Source organism: Solea solea, chromosome 9 (assembly GCF_958295425.1).
Source record: "Solea solea chromosome 9, fSolSol10.1, whole genome shotgun sequence".
In the NCBI taxonomy this organism is placed as follows: domain Eukaryota; kingdom Metazoa; phylum Chordata; class Actinopteri; order Pleuronectiformes; family Soleidae; genus Solea; species Solea solea.
The window spans coordinates 1,390,216-1,406,134 of record NC_081142.1 but is presented as its reverse complement, the minus strand read 5'-3'; positions in this window follow the sequence as shown (position 1 = coordinate 1,406,134).

The following is a 15,919-nucleotide window of genomic DNA, read 5'->3' as shown; positions in this document are numbered from 1 at the left end:
GACTTGGAGCTGTGATGTTTCATCATAAAAACAATATCTTCTTTCTTTTGTTGGTGAAAAAGGTTTTAAATATTGCCATGTCTGCAGTGTGAGGCAAGAAAAGCAATATGGAGCTCTTCCATTAAGCCAAACACAAAATGTTGAGGTAAACATGTCTTTTAGAAAAGTTGGGAGATCTCGTGAGTTTGGCTATAAAACTCAAGTGAACTCAAGAGTGCAGCTGAAAACCACAGAACAATAACAACCTTTTTATATTGTTTCTTATTATCATCTAAGAAAGTGGAGCCCTATTATTTGCCCATGAAGTGCATGCAAAGAAAGGCATGTATTATAATCCATTTGCTGTTTCTTTAAAAAAATCCTTTTACATGTGAAATTTCAGAACGCCACAAAGAGGCAAATTACATAGAAATCTATGTCTTGGCTATTTCGGTAATCATGGCCATGGAAGAGTGAGAAAATTACCCAGAAAAATTGAATAGACAATTATCCTCCAACGTATTAAAACCAACCCCCCTGTGGAGCTACACTGTGGCTACATCCATACTATATTTTAATTTAAAAACACATTCAATATCCGTTTGTGCCTCCCATCCACAACACCCCAGCGCCTTTAAAGCCCCCAAATGAAGAAGTTTAAAGACGCTGCCTTCATCGTTTCCATTTCATCAGAGCTTTGTATTATGGACAGGCAAAACGAAGATCTTTGGAAACAATGACGCAGATCCACGCATTCTCTTTCCGACTGATTCATATCAGCTGCGACTGCACGCTCAACTGTACAGAAAGCTCAGTTAACACTTCATTTCAGTTTCACCTTGTACTCGTACTGATTAAAGATCATTGTTTTTTTCTGGTTAGTAGAAACTAATCCTTTCTGAAACTAAGCAAATATCTGCAGAGAAGAGAATGTTTTGGAATACATTAATGTAAAGACATAGATTTGACATTTAAATGTGTATTGCAAAAATATGCGATACGTCACTCACAGTACGTCTTTCAGCTCTTCTGCTTCTTCTTTCAACAAGCAGATCGCATTAGTGGAAGATTAACGGGATATTTGCATAAAGCATGATTTGATTTAGCTGGTGTAACCAAGAAAGGCAATGCAATGGATCCAGAATGCAATTCTGCAACACGTAAAGGGAATACGCAGAGTTTCAGTTGAAGCCTGTAAGTTTATCTCAGATGGATATTCGTCTGTGCCTTGGTAGAGTTTATTTCTTGCAACAAGTCATAACCCCAAGTCTGTTCCGTGCACTGACACAGACTGGCTACCATCTCATTATGTAGGTTTTTCTAATACCACAGTGATCATGCCCAAAAGATTTTAATACAAGAGTCAGCAGAAAGATTCAGCAACTTTTCTGTTACCCATGCGCCTTTTTCTTTCCTTCATGGTGGAGTCCTCCTTATTATTTAAGGGTGGACTACCACAGCCTGCTCATTTTCTTTGTTTTTTTTTGCTACTTTGGCAGATAAGATCTGCGATCTGTGTCCTTGTTTGTCCTTAGGTTGAACCTACAGAGGTTGAAGCTACAGAGGTTGAACCTACAGAGGTTGAACCTACAGAGGTTGAACCTACAGTAACAGTACACGCACCCTTATTCTCATTGGCTCGCTACGCCACTGTACCTTTCATGCAACAAATACATACGACTTATCTTCTTCATCAGACATCATCGCAGAACAACCGAGCTGTAAATGAGTTCAGCGCAGACATTCAGAATGAAGTATCATGCCATGGTTAATTATTAAGACTTCACATTTTCCACCAGAGAAAATCTACACTCGCCAGGTCCAAGTGGGGAATGTGTGCTTTTGGAAAGATAATATAATGGTGAGTCAAACCAAGTTCACAGCATACACAGCATATACAGCAGCCAATGGTTAAACCTTCACTTTACCTTGACTTTACATGTATGTTTCACTGTACATCATCCATTTCCACACTGCTAATGCACCACTGTCATGCTTTTTCCCTTTAAACAATTTCATATATCAAAACACAAGGATAAAGTGGAAGGAAAAACATCTGAGCTCTGCCAGGAAATGAATTACCTGTTGTGAAAACAACGATAAAGACTCCTAAAGGAGAGAAAGTTGAATTGATGTATGTTTATGGTGCTGCAGTGCCTCTATGACTGAAGGTCATAGTTTACCCACTTTATATTAACGGCATCACTTATCAAGACCAATCTCCCAACCTCTCTGAGGCACAGCTGACAAACTGCATCAATCCCATGTGACTCGGTTTCATTGACACCTTCTTTCGCCCGGTTTCACGTGTGTGTGATGTTGTGCTCAATCAGAAAGTATGACTGAGCATAAGCAGGCCTGGAACCTGTATTCTCTTGAATGGCCACTAGGGAGCGACCCCAAGTGGCGACATTCACATGCTGCACACAGAGTTACGTATCCTATCTCATGGCTGAGCAGGTGAGGTTGAAGAAGCCCACAAGTAAAGTGAGGCAGCTTCATGCAGCTTCATGCAGCTTCACACGGCTTCATGCAGCTTCATGCGGCTTCATGCAGCTTCATGCAGCTTAATGCAGCTTCATGCAGCTTCATGCAGCTTCATGCAGCTACACTCTGGCTAAAAACACTGAGAAGTGAAAAGTTTTAGAAGTAGATTCTTCTTCTAAAAAAAATCCTATTTTAACCACAATCTAGATTTTTGGCTTCTTGCAAACATGATTGACCTAATTGAAGAGCTCCCTATGTGCCCACATATTTAATCAGAGCTGCTGCTGTTTCCTTCACTCTGCAGCTCCGATTAAGATTTATGGATGTCTTTCGTCGTTGTTATCTGTTGTGTTGTGTTCAATGTCGACGTTCGTTGTCGTCAGCACCGGTCGCTGATGTGGGCACAAGTTTGTTCTCGGTCAAAATGTAAGGCTGAACCAGGTCTTGACCAAACCAAACCGTTCCATGATGGAAACAGCATTAGAGACCTCAAGAGTTGTCACAAAAGCTATTTATTTGTATGACACGGTGACATTTAAATGGTAGAATGTTGAAATGTCCCTAATTCTTACACATTGGACATTTAAAGCGACTTAATGTTTTTGGGACATGAGTTTTTCTGTGGGAGTCGTGTTATGAAACATGGGTTTATTATGGTGGGTGTTGTCACTACTCAAACAGAGGGGACTTGATTAGTGGAGAGGTTCTGTTTGGCTTAGACACACACACACACACACACACACACACACACACACAGAGACCAGCATTTTTCTTTTTGATAAACACTTGAAATCAGGTGAACACAGTTGCAGCTGATATTGTGCGTATCCAATTGTTAACTTCAGCATCAGTAAAAATAAAAAAGAGAGACATGTGCCTCTCAGATATTAAATGGGATTAAATGAGTTTTTCTGTGCCACACAATTTTGACTTTTTACAGGGAAGTTTCCAACTACACCATTTGTTCCGGGTTATATTTCGGTCCATAATGTGCACCACCAATTTGCACTGCACATTTTAATCAGTTTGCACGTACAATTTAAGTGTAATTTTCTTCTGATTTACCAGGGCAGTGGTTCATTATGTCCTCAGGAGGAACTCTGAGAGCAAATGAGAGCTTGAGTAATGCAGTTCAGCACAATTACCCACAACATCTAAATTTAAGCAGAACTTCACTTTGTTATTCACATTTAGAAACGGTGTCTTTCTCTCAATATGCTTTTGGCTGCTTTTTCATAATTCCACTCTATGCATTATGTGCATGTGGGTATGTCCACGTAAACACATGTAATAGTTTAAAAAGAAATGGAAAAATATAAATCATCGACTTAAATGGATTTAATTACGTTTTTTCTTTATTCAAAAATGATTGCTTTTATTATTTTATATTTAATTTGATTTATCCATGGTGGCCTACATAAAAGCAAGGTCCTTACCTAATTAAAGTAAATACATTTGTATTAAAGGTTTATTTAGAGGCTACAAAAAACATTTTTATTTTAAATAGATTATACACTTACACAAAATGTTTCACCTGTAGACTTTGAGTCAACATGTTTTAGCAAACTAACATGTTAAACTATGATGTGTAGCATGGTAACAGTATATACCTGCTTAACATCGGCATGAATGATGAACTTACAACATCACAGCTTGATCAGTGCAGAGAAATGTTATGAAAGAACATAAATGAAAAGCAGCGACTCTCCACGCTTTCTCAACATGGCTGAATGTGCAATCAACAACATTTCTTTCCTCCAGTCATTTCCTTAAAGTATAAGTGCCCTGTGTGAGTGTCGTGTACCTGTGCACACACACAAACAGAAAGTGAAAGAAACAAGGTGCAGAACTCTGTCGCTCTTCGTCCTTCAGTCCAACTCAAGCATTTAGTTTGATCTGTTTTCCAGATTTGCTCGTCATCTTCATGCAGTTTTGACTATAATAGAGTCAACAAATCAATCCATGCCACATCAGCATTTTCTTTCTGTGTTGTTCTCCATAGAAACACATCGTCAGTGAATATAAACCTCTGTATTATATACAGCAGAGATGTCACAGTGATGGTGTTGTGCAGAAAATGAGGACGATGAAGGTGAAGGTCCAGCATAGTGAGGCAACAAGCTTTATTTTGAGTTGAACAGAATCGATTACATCACAGTGTAGTTACTTTGGAAATGTAATCAGATTACTGCACTGATTATTTATTCACAAAAGCAATTACTTACATAAAAAGTAACTTTATTAGTTACTTTTGCTCCCCCCACCCCACACACACACCACAAAAAAAACCCGGTTTAGTCAACTTCTGACTATATTTTATTGGAAAGTGCGTATTAAACCATGTCCTTTCTTCTTTTTTTTTTACTTCCCTGAAGGGACACATTATACCAGCACACATGTCACAACAAAAGCCATGTTTATAGTATGACTTCAAAATAGATTTCCACAAACTTCCACACTCACTCAATGCCCGGTAAATCAATGATTGAAGCCCAGAGCTCAGCATCACACAGACCTGAACTAAGATGACCTGACTCAGGGCAAAAAAGAATTCCTGTGGCCTCCGTCCAACATCCACTTAACTGTGAAACGCTGTCCACAGAGAACAAACTTGATCTTTTTCCCTCTTGAGCACATTACAATAATTTATGAACTGGGTCAGGGTAGCAGTTTGAATATCACTCACTTAAGTAAAGCAGATTATTAAATGACTTGAGTTTATTATTGTATCCTCCGTTGCATTAATTTTAAATGACATAAAATACAATACCTTTGAAAAATCGAAAACTTTCATCTTCAACATGCATCACTAGAAGTTATTAAGTGTTTGTGCAGCTCTAAATGTGCTGTGATGAAGTTGTAATGGCCTTTAAATAACACTGAGCGCTGCCTACGCTGTGTTGGTAGAACAGTTAAGGAAGGAAATGAAAATTAAAAAAACATGAAGGAAACTCTAAAGCTGTAAACTTAAATAAGGGTTCAAAGCTGAGCAGATAACAGACAATTATTCATGTGTTCACATTCATCCCAATTAAAGCAGAGCTGTAGTTTTGCAGGGGAAGAAAATACAGTTAAATTAAAGCTGGTTCTTTTTCATGAAGTTGTGTTTACATCAGAGTGTGTGCAACACTTACACAGCAGTCACCCAGTGTGATAGAACACAATAAAACAGGAGGCTTTCAACGCTGAAGACACGGCTGCAAGTGGGGAAACATTTAAACACATGTTTGCCACTTAACCAAAGGTTAACCTTTAAAATCTATGTTCACTCAATGTGTAACTAATGTAAGAGCTTCAGAGTCGTTGTGATGGTGAAATGACTTGTTGTGGGGACACACACACACACACACACACACACCCTGGCCAGAAACCGGCTATAAGATAAGGCAGCGATAGCTTTATTTTAGACGTTTATCATCAAAGAGCCGAAACCTGACTAATGCCAGACTGTATCTCAATCTCATTTGAAAAGGCCTCTGTAAGCAAGTGGATAGACCTAAAACCAATCAAAGCAATGATCTGGATGACATGTGCACAGCGATAGAAAAGTAAACATATGCGCTTGATGGAGCAACGGCTATCTAGTAATGTTTGAGCAGCGGAGCTCTGTGTTTAAAATGGAAGCAACAGCCCAATCAAAATACAGCTGCTTTTTGGTGGCCTCTATTGTGGGATGTATGCAAAAACTGGTAGTTAAGCCAACTTCCAGGCTGCCAGGGTCTGTAGTTGTCTGTAGTTGGCTGTAGTTGGCTGTAGTTGGCTAAATCGGCATCCTTTCCAGAAGTGTCTGCAAAGCAAAGTCAAATTGCTGGCAGAAACAGTTGGGTTCATTCAGATTACTTCCAGTGACTCATTTAAGACAGATTTACTTATTCCTAGTGTACCCTTTGAAGAGACTGGGTTTTATCAGGTTGAAAGGATTTTCAAGGACTTTCCAGAACCAATTCCCTTAAATTCAAGGACCGTACATGCTGACACAGCTTAAGATGGGAAGGCAACTTAAGAGCCATTTCGTTAGTCCTTGGGATCGAGTCAGTCTTTGTCATTGTCTATCATGGAATGCATCACATAATTTGCTCTCTCTTACTTAGAGAGACAGTGTCCACAACATGGTAGGTTCTGCGTAGGCCTAGTTTACATACGTCAAGCAACGCAGGGCAGATGAACCAGCAGGTGGCGTCATGAGGGCACATCGGTGGTGGGAGACTTTTACCTTGATATAAAGTTCTTTCTTCCACAAAAATTCACACACTTTCACCTATACAGTCTCGCAGTGGCTGGATTTACAAGATAGTTTTCAGAATTGACTTTATGAAACACTTTTTCTCACTGTGACAGAACACAACACTGGTGATTGCTGAGCCTTTTATTCAGACACTGAACAGGAAAGTTGTGGATTTGCCTAAAATAAACACGTCCACGCGACTCCTGTTTGGCCACAGAGCGACCATGACGCTGTTTGTCTGTGAAAGTTTGCTGTGCTGTGAGTTGTGATGCATCAGACCATGGCTGCTTATAACATACAGGGGTAGTAAAGATGAGAGAAAGGGTTGTTAATAACATGGGAACAGTTTTATAGCTATGTAGCCTCCACATGCCTCACACACCTCCACTACTCTGTGACAGACTGTGGAGAAGGACGACATCCTCCACAAATCAAAGTATTTTAGGATCAATCCTAAAGAAGGGGACACAAACTGGACCAGACTGTGACTGCGGCACAGTCCATGTTCACTGCTAACGTCAGTGTGCACACACACGGCACATGTTCATATGAGTTTATGCTATTAGGTCAGAGGGTGCGGTTAGTCGCACATAAACATGGACTATAATTCTCAAGCCTTGAATCACATCATCGTCTCTCACACACACACACACACACATAGCAGCAGATTATGGGACAGAGAAGCAGTAATATAGTAGATGGTCATAGCTGTCTATTGGCTGTAGATCTCTTCAGCTGTCACGGTCACAATCAAGGGCAAGTGTGAGGAGCACACACACATACACATGTTCATGGTAAGGACAACCATCACAACTAAAAACAATAAGGGGATGAGGAAGAGGCAGAATCCTATCCATGAACAAGGGGGAGTCAGATTTGTAAGCATATCTGAACAGAATCTGATCTGACGGACTTCACTTTATAATTTATATTGCACGTGTGACCATATTGATATTGTCTAGTCTCGTCTTCAACATGGATTACTATAGTTACAGGCTACACCCCAGAGGAAACAAGCAGTCAACTAAAGTTTACAAAATAAACGAAATAGATTCATTTAAATTAACTTCCGACTCTCCGGATCTACAGTACGTCATTGTTGTTGACCCACATGCGTGTAAATAGGATATAATGAGCTTTTATTCTGAAAAAAATGGACACATAACGTTTGACTTCCTGTACTGCTCATGCAGAATTCTGCTGAATTGGAGTGTTGTGTCTCGCATATTCAGAAGCTTCTGATGCTGCGACAGAGATGCTACGTGACGGATACACATTCAGCGGAAGATGTTCAGATTGAAGTCGATCTGTAAAAATCTGATCAGAATCGCATTCAGAACCACTTATTTATGTGGTTTGAATCCGCCTTGGAAAAATCGGATCTCTTGTGTTTTTAGTTGTCCAGACTGCCAAAGAAATCAAGCTAGATACAATTTGGATATGCTTAAAAATCTGACTTCCAAAGCCTGAGATCAGTCTGTGCCATTAATAACTCACAGCACAAATCCACTGTTGTATTCAAATTGTAACGTCTAAATGTGTCAGCATCACACTGACAAGCCTGATATACCCCCTTACCTTTGGGTCTGCGAGCCCAAACCTGGGGAAGATTCAAGCGAGTCAAACTATTTGTTTAATTTTTGGATTTTATTTTTAAGTTTTTCATAGTTTGTTTTTTTGAATTTGTCTCATTTTATATAAATGTATTCATTTATCATCTACCACAGCTTTATCCTCCACATGAGGGTCGCGGGGTCGCTAGTGCCAATCCCAGCTGACATAGGACAAATACACACACACACATATAAACACTTGTAGCCAAAATTCACTTTTCTCCTCTTTTTTAATAGAATTTGCTGAAATGTTTTCCCTCTTGACACGTCGGCCTCCCTCTCTCCTCTTCTGTCTCTTTGTCTGCCTCCCTCTCCCCTCTTCCGTCTCTTTGTCTGTCTCCCTCAGTAATGAGTTTAGTCTTAGTCTTGGGGTTAACACTTGGAGTAAGTACAGAGTGGAAAATGTGATTATTCTAATTATTTATCCACCCGTTCTGCAACTCTTCAAGCTAATGGGCTGCTGCTATCAGCATGTGCCTGAGTTCCCTCTTTTCTGTCTGCTTGGCAAACAACCAAAACGATTAAAGCACAACTCCCATATGTACGACTGCAGCCTTTATTAAGAGCCGAGTAAATCTTACAGCACAACCCCCGAACCCCCTGCTCCCTTTGCCTTATAGGAATTCTTTTTACCGCGAGTCAAAGGTTAACCAAGATGATTATTTGTTGCTTTATGAATTCCTGAGAAAAACAACATTGTGGAAATCTTTTAGACATTTTATGCACCTAAACCCCTTTATTTTGTTCTGGTCTACAGTCGACTTTTCTGCTGAATCACTGATGGCCTCTCAACAGTGGAGACGCTTCTTGTTTTCTATATGAAATGTTTCATTTATGTTTTTTCCCTCATGAACAGTCACTGCAGACACTGTGTTAAAGAAGGGAATGTAATAGCTTTTTTAAACTGATTATGTGTGGAATCATCAGGAGTAATGTCATGATATTAAGTCAAGTAAATAGGGAATAAAGGAGCCACAGAGGAAAGCTGTAAGGAGCTTTCACCACAGCAGTGCAGTCACACTGTGTCCAGATGATTAAACATCCTGCACCTCCACAATCCTGTCCCCCTGACCACATCCTCTCATCTCCCTCCTGCTTCTTTACTTTTTCTACTTTTAGGCTGTCGAGACGTCTGCAGCGTTAATGGAAGCTCGAAAACATCAAGCAAAGGCTTTTGAAACGGCAGAGAGAAGAAGAGGGTTTTCTTTCTCCAAAGTGCAGCTGCTGAGCTGATAAATGTTGCATGGCGCTCACTAGAAAGATCCTTCTCCTAATCCTTGGGTCAATACAACAACTCTCTATTCAGCTGGTTTTAATGTGGCCCTGCTCTCGTCAGCTCACTCTCCACAGCAGAGCTCAGCAGTGAGTGACATCACTCTAGAGGCTCGTCGTACTTTTTATTCCTTTTTTCTGTCCATACATCAGTCTGTCCCATTCTTGTCTCTGTGATAATAGGGAATCCTTTGTAATTTGGCATGAACATTTATGTTTAAAGCTCCCTCGGTTGTAAACTGCTTTTAAAACTGTTGTGTTCTCCGGTGTCTTCACTTCATCACAATCCTTCCTGTCACATAACTTGTAGTTTTACACTGTTTGCTCTCCCAATAACTGTATTGACATTTCCAGCGTGTAACTTCTCCAACCAAAACAGTAAAACAGTGCTAGTGGGGCGGGGTGGATCATTGGAAGTGTAGGCCGTCTTTCAACCAGAGGTTTGTGGATTTGGTCCATGGCTCTACTACTCTACAGGCCGATGGGTGGGCCGGGGCGAGACACACATCCCAAGTTTCTTCTGATGTCATTGAATGGTCATTGAATGGTCATTGAATGGTTATCAAGACTAGAAAAGCACGTAAACATAGAGCATTTAGTGTTAAAGGGCTTTTTTATGGCGATTATTACATGTGTATATTTATCTTTGGAATGATTTGTTGGATTGTTATAGGAAAACCACGAGGGAATGTCTTTCCTCAATCTTTGTTCTCCTCATTGTGCATGCTTTAGCAATGCTAATAAAGTACACATCTGGGCATGGGCTTCAGAAGTTTTGCTAAATTTTTAAGGACCTCAAATGTCAAAAGTTTGGGAAGATCTGACTCAAAGCTGAACCCGTGGGAGGAAGCTGGAGTCACTGCAGAAAACCTATGCATACCAATTCAACACAGAGGCCCAGGTCAAACACGGATTCTTATGAAACACCACAGCTAACCACTGCAGTACTGTGCCACCACATGTTACAACTAAATAATAATAATGATAATTAATAGGGCTGTCGATAGATTAAAAAAAAAAGAATTAATAAATCTCATATTTTGAAATGTGTTAATCTAGATTAATCGTGATTAAAAGTTTGCTTTTCTTCTAATCAAGTGCCAACCAGGTCATCTTAAAATAAAGGCTCAACATGGATGACTGCCATCCTGTATCCAACAAGAACATGGTTATCATCACAACAACAACAACAACAAAAAGATGTTGCATCCTAATTAACTGAGGACGGGGATAGAAGAAGGTGCCCTTGATAAACCACCTGCATGAGAGTGGGGTCTGGGCAGAGTTGGTATGAATGCACTGATGGTCTTATCTTGTTAGATATTTATTGCCCTTAATCATATGTACACATGCACATGTACACCTGTCATTTTTCCCTTCTAACAGTAAGGTCCCCTTTTGAAAGACATGTTAATTAAGTCTAATTTTACATTTTATTTTTTTATACAGCCAATAGCAATTCTCAAAACTGCGTTTGGATTGGAATTTCTGCAAGACACCTACATTATTTTATAAATAGTAATTGTGTATAAACTTGGTGACTAGGCCTATTAAACATCTACATGAGTGCATGGTTGTTGAAATAGCTAAATATGGAGGTAAATACTGCCAGTGTAATATTTATATGAATGAATAATTATGATATATATAAAAAATTATATTATATAAAAAATAGTGGCACACAGCACTGTGAATATATTTTATTTAAAGAAAAAATGTCTGCTCTGGTACATCTGGAAATTATAATCTTATTCTAATGTTGCTACTATATTCTATAGATTGGCCGGTGGCCAACCACTGGAACAGTACAGAGGCTCGAGGAAAGAAATTCTTGGCACATTTTTTTATGAAGAAACAAACACGATACCCCAAAAATAAATCACAATAATAATAATAACAATAATAAAACCAAGAGAGAAACACCTAAATTGTAGAGAAAAGGAGACAACCGGGTTGAAAAATAGGTCACTAGCAGGGATTGAATCAGAGTGTTCATCATGTGCACTGGTGTGGGACAACTTTGAATACAAATGCAGGATGGAAGTGTGTGTGTGTGTGTGTGTGAGCGTGAGTGTGATCAAAATGCTTCACCTGGAGGGTCACGCCAATTAAATTTGACATCCTGATCCCAACAGGTTTTTCCTCTGTCATATTAAAACTGAATTTGTTTTACCAGTGTGGACAGGATTTAGCGGACAGTGGTGTCTTCACGCTTCATGCAGAGTCGTCTCCAATTAAACAGTTTGCTGTGTCGCTGTTGGTGGTAGAGACGGAGGTGTATAGAAAGATGGATTTGTCTTTTTCTTTTTGCGTTTAACAGAACAGGATGAGACCAGTCTCCACATTTACACCAGCACATGACTCAACATCAGTGTGATAGTGATTAATATTGACTCCTGTGAAGTGACATTAATAAGCAGCGATTGTGGTGAAAGTGCTAACTGTAGCTAAACTGAATGCAGATCAAGGAAGTTGAAGCAGAATGTTTCACACAAGGTTCAGTGCTTTCTTCACACATCTGTGATTTATTTGTTTTTGATGTTGCTCATCAGGGACAGAAGGGATTAGCTTTGGATGCCAAATAGTTTCTGTAGAATACAATTATGTGCATTGTGAATGTGTCTATGCATGAGAGCCAGTGGATTATATCAAATCTCCACAGGGTGAACATTCTATTTCTGTCTATTTCCTGCACTTAAAGTTATTTATTTATTTTATTTGTATAATTTTCTTTTAATCTTTCTTAACACTTTACAGTACAACACAGTAACAGTATGGTAATACCAGTTATCAAATAATAACTTGGTAATAATAGAAAATGTTTGTTGGAAATGAAGGGAGGATGAATTCCTACATTAAATTATGGAAAAGTTCTGATTCTCAAACATTTTAATGAGAAGGTACCACACTGATGGCAACCCACACTCATTTACGGTGCCAAGCTATTAACTAGCTACAACTATGGAAATGACAAGGTATTACTGTAATATTATCCTATAATGGAGGATTTGTGCAGATAATGTGAAAAATGACCTGATACATGGAAGATTGAAGAGCACCAACATCTGAGTGTCCTGACAGTTGAAGAGCTGAAGTAACATTAAGCTTGATGAGGTTAAAGAGTTTCAATGAGAGTCTGCAACATTTAAATATTGTCAATTGAATTCACACATTGCTGATTAACACGACTCTCTGTGTCTTTCTGTATAGAGCTGTTAACATTGTACACCATCTAAACAGACATGGATTATGGCTGAAAATGCTCTAAGGTTTGAGAAGTGGATGAAGATAAAGCAGGAATGGCTTGGTTTGATATAGGTATGGTATACAGGTATATACAGTATGCATTTTTGAGTTTCTGAATGTCTGTTGTGTCACATTCGATGTCATTGTCCATTGTCGTTGCATCGGTACAATGTTGCGCTATCCAACAATCACAGCCCACACCAAATAAAGGTGCTGTTTTCAGTTGAAACGCATTCCTGACTCCAGGCTTTAACCTTTCAAACCATGATGGAAACACAGCATATGTGCCTGCATGTGCCAATCACAGCGGCTGCTGTTCCTGTAACATGCAGCTCCAAGTTTCATTAAAACACAGATTAAAAAAATTACACAGCATAAGGCCTGAAGACAGAGGGAGAGAGAAGCAGGCGGTTATATTTAAGATGCTGGCAGTCTTTTGGTTCTTACTCAGAATTCCTCAGAGGGCAATAGAATTTCTACACTGGAGCTTTAAGATGTAACTGTAAAAAAAGCCATAAGTCCTATTGTTTCACAGAGAAACACCTGCGTTAAAGAGCTAAACTTATGATATGTCCAGGCCTAAGGGGAAAACCTGGGCACAACATAAACAAAAGAGACTCACTTTTCACAACTCCCAAGAAACTGCCAGCATTACACAAAACAAACCATTTTTAAAAAGGCTCATTAAAAACAAACCAGCAATGTGTGCTGGCAGTGTGGCTGTGATTGGTTCAAGGGAAGTTGACTGTATCTGGCCTCTTATACTAGAACGTCCCTCTGCAGGACCAGCCTAAACACTTACACACACACACAAATAGAGAGAGACAGAAATAAATTCAAGCAAAGTACAGCCCTGGGGTCGTAAAGCTTATGAAATGGATGATAAAAAATTTAAATGAAATATAATGTACTTTATTGTCCCAACAGGGGGCATATATATATATATATATATATATATATATATATGTGTATATATATATATATATATATATACATATACATATATACATATATATACTGTAGGTTAGATAGTCTGTACATTTACATGCACAGTTTAATCAAGCTAAGGCCATAGTCCAACTAAGACAGGCATTCGGACAACTTGCCGAGTCCGAGTATACATGCGGAGGAGAAAATCGATTTATTGACCGTATACGTCTGACTCCGCCTCTGTAGGTGGGGCTGTATCCCTCTCTGTTGTCAAAGAAAAACAAACATCGACTGGCAAGATGGACGGTGAGTTCATTTCTTTGTCAGTCGTCTCTGTAGTTTTTTGCTCTACCTGACGCCATCGAGTTGTTTGTTCTTTTCCAGCCACAGTACTGCAGTTTAAACAATGTCTCCTTCTACTTCCGGGTCAAAGACCGGGGAGGACATGTTGGTGCATGCTTTTGGGTTCTCCCTTGTCCCTTTCTTGCCTGTTCCTCAGACTGTGACAGTAACATATAATAGAGAGACACAAAGCTATCACATTAAAAAGAACAGGGTTGTCAGATAAGTTGTGTGTGTCTGGTAGAATGTATTTAATTGGGATTGAGTTAGCAAGTAGTAGTAGTAGTAGTAGTAATAATAAATGTCTTGAGATTGCACTATATAAATACACAATAAGAGTATACTGTATAATCGAACAAATAATTCATCTATTTTCTTGATGTAAATAATATTCAGATTATTATGCTATGCATATGGTAAAGTAGAGAGATGACACACTGTAATGGAGGGCAAAGCAGAGTCCACCTTCAGCCCAGGGAAAGGATGGAGTGGCCCTAAATATCAATTTGCTTTGTTCACAGAACCTGGAATCACAGAATCTCAAGAGAATAAAAAGATAAATATTGCAGCCGCTCTAAAGTGAGCGATGCATCTGCCCTGAAAACATACAAACATAAAGAACGTTTGTGGAGAGGAAAGGAATCGGGCAGAGGGTTGCCAGTTTGTGAAGAGGAAAGGAATGGGTTGCCAGTTCAACCCTCTGCCCGAGCGAAACCATATAAATATTAAAAAACAAAAACACTGTGAAAAATGTGTGAGGGTGAAGTAACTGTGCTTTTTGAAAAGCATGACACAGTTCACCTGCTTCTTTGTTGAATCTTTTTCCATTTACTTGCTCTATAATGTCTGCCTGAAGGTATATTCAGCAGACAGACAGGTGTGACGGGTCATTCTTTCTGTTAGTTCTAAGAGCCGAACGTCTTATGACATTTTGAAGTTTTCAACCATGTCTCACTGTAACAACGCTGTGGCTCTTAAGTTGTTGACTTGTCTTTTCATCCCTATGCAGTTTCTTTTGCTCCATGGTTACTCAAATTGGTATAAACATTATTTGTCAGAACACTTCCACCCACTGGGTGTCACCATGTCGGCACAGAGGCGGATTTATCAGATGACAGTAGAGAATACAACTGCACAACAAATTAAACACAATTAAAGGGTTTATTTATTTCATACATTCACTGAGCAAAGACATGAGGTTTCCTCCAGTATATTCTGAGTCAATAGGTCATTAGCTGTAAAGATAAACTGCTCAGAGAAAAATGAATGAATGTGCAGCTGTGAACTTGTGACCTCACTGTGAGATGTACTGTTATGAATGGATCTGTTTCCTTCTGATGTTGCATTAAGTTAACGCAGAAAGGAGGTGAAATGGGAGGAAAGGGAGGACAAGATGACTCACCTCCTCTGTCCCTGACGTCTTTAGTGCATGCCTTTTCAACTCAGTACGTCCCCCATTGCTCTGCTTGCTTTACAAGCCAGAATTAGCACTTCGAGGGTGTGGGAGCCATAAAGAGGTGGCTGAATGTAAATGCATCCAAGATAATAGGGATGTGATGGGTGGTGCTGAACATTTTACTGCCTGTTACAACCCGTTACATGTTGCTTTTATTCCTTTATCCCCGCCTGCTTTACAGGATGGGGGGGCATTTAACAGTGACTACTGCTCTATTTGAAATTACCCAGCATGTGCAGAGTGTAAGTGTCCAAACCTGAGAGTGTGAACAGCGTTTGGCCCCAAAACACTCAAGAAACAAACATGCTTCATCAACAACACCGTGTTTTTTCTCAGGCCACCTGGAGTGTAACTAAATATACTGTTACT